This window comes from Austrofundulus limnaeus, unplaced genomic scaffold, assembly GCF_001266775.1.
Source record: "Austrofundulus limnaeus strain Quisiro unplaced genomic scaffold, Austrofundulus_limnaeus-1.0 Scaffold6, whole genome shotgun sequence".
Lineage (NCBI taxonomy): Eukaryota > Metazoa > Chordata > Actinopteri > Cyprinodontiformes > Rivulidae > Austrofundulus > Austrofundulus limnaeus.
The window spans coordinates 4728429-4730361 of record NW_013952408.1 but is presented as its reverse complement, the minus strand read 5'-3'; positions in this window follow the sequence as shown (position 1 = coordinate 4730361).

The window sequence follows — 1933 nt, the reverse complement described above, 5'->3', positions numbered from 1 at the left end:
GGGCAGAGGCAATGAGCAGGGCAAGAATGACAGGAGCAGGAAATGAGCATGACAAGGCAGACAGAAGCAGGATCATAACAAATTGTTGCAAAAATAAAGGTAAAATGAAACAAGAAAGTTGAAACTTTGAATGTATTTATTCAAATAATGTACTTTATTTAAAACTCTTAAGTACTAAATCTGCTGTACTGTGATKATCTCAGCAGCTCTGATTATTAGGATGAAGACTCAGGACCAGGACACAGCCAACATTCTTATAAAYAACAAAGCACTGTGTTGCTATCACACATTGCTGGGGCAATTTACACCTTTGTTATAACTTATACCAGAAGTGCCAACAAGAGAACATTTTAAAAACAGATGACACAAACAAGTTCTTGTGCAAAGACCAGTGAGAGTAATGGGGTCAAAACAACCACAGCTTTGCATTCATCACAAATGTAGGAATCATCTTTCTATTGCCCAAGTCTTTAAGGGCTTCCTCTCAGCAACAAATACATCAAGTTTCAGCTCAGTAACAGTAAAATGTCTGAGTTAAAGCCAATGAAATTGGCTGTAGTAGCTTTTAATTTTTAAACAGCATGTAGAGTTTGGTAAAAAAAAGTTTTCAACTACTACATTCATTTTCCATCTTGTTTGTCTAAAAAAACTGAATTATTGCTCCTTGTAAAATTAGCACTAGTGGTTTGTTTGAAATTTGGACTAACATTAAACAAATTTTTGGATCATTCTGACCTACAATCATGCAGAAATTCAGCTCAATATAACTTTAACCTGCTGAATTAGAGTAATTTGAAATTAGCTGTGGCAGAAATCTTGGATTTTCAAATCCAGAGTAGTTTTCTTTATGTGTCCCCCCCAAAGGACACCTTGGCTACCCCTGTGCCACCCCTTGTTAAAGGTCTAGCTCTGCCCCTGTTCAAATGATGCAGACTGAATTTGGWCACAACCAATGTCTGGGCTGGATAATGACAAAGGTAGTCCCCTATTTTTTTGTCTGATTTGTCATTAAATATCTTAAAGTGTCACAATGGTAACGTATGACAGTAAGACCAACCRAATCACCTGGGAGTCAATAATAATGGCATTTTAACAGTGACAGCATGCATCTACATTTTTCAGCAGACAGACACATACTGGGTGGGGGGGGGGGGGACTTACAATTACCATGCTTGTCTTTCATCACATACTGTTATTCCCCCCATTGTTTCCAGACAATAACAGTTAAGAAAAGCCAAGGAACTCCTTTGATGCTACATATAGTTGTTTAAGTTRATATGGTTTGAATTTAGTAGTTGGCATTTGTTTGGATAAAAGCAAAGGGAGAGAAACTTTTGGTGGAGTTTTGGGGTTTCAGCAACATCTCTGATTATACTTAGTTACAGGACCACCAACGCTCCAGGAAGTATAAGTTGACAAGCTTCGAAAACAAATTCTTCTTGACTCGAGTGGATCAAAAAAAAGGAGCAACTGGTTTACAACACTGGAACAACTTTCTTTGATTTAGGAAATGGGCATTTATGTTCTGTGCGAGCATTTAAAGTGCTATAAAACAGGCTTAAGCTACAAACACTCAGGAACCTCATTCAGACACAAAAACTTGACCGGTGTGTTTTTTCACACTGTYACTTACTGTTCCATTTATTGGATAATTCCTCACTATCACCAAGATTCTAGAAACTAGAGGGTAATTTTAGTGTCAGCTAAAATTGAAATTTCTTACAAAATATCTGCTTTTGACAAAGTAAAATGCTTGATCACAAATAAAACACAGGTCCAGTTTTTTACAGTTCATAAACAGTGCACTTTTTAAAAATGTGACAAAAAAAAACGTATTTGCAGAACGTGCTAAAAATATAATTTCCTCTAACTTTTTCCTTTGTCACTTATTGCAGCTAAGACGTGATAATATTTTGGCTGTATCAGAGTGTGT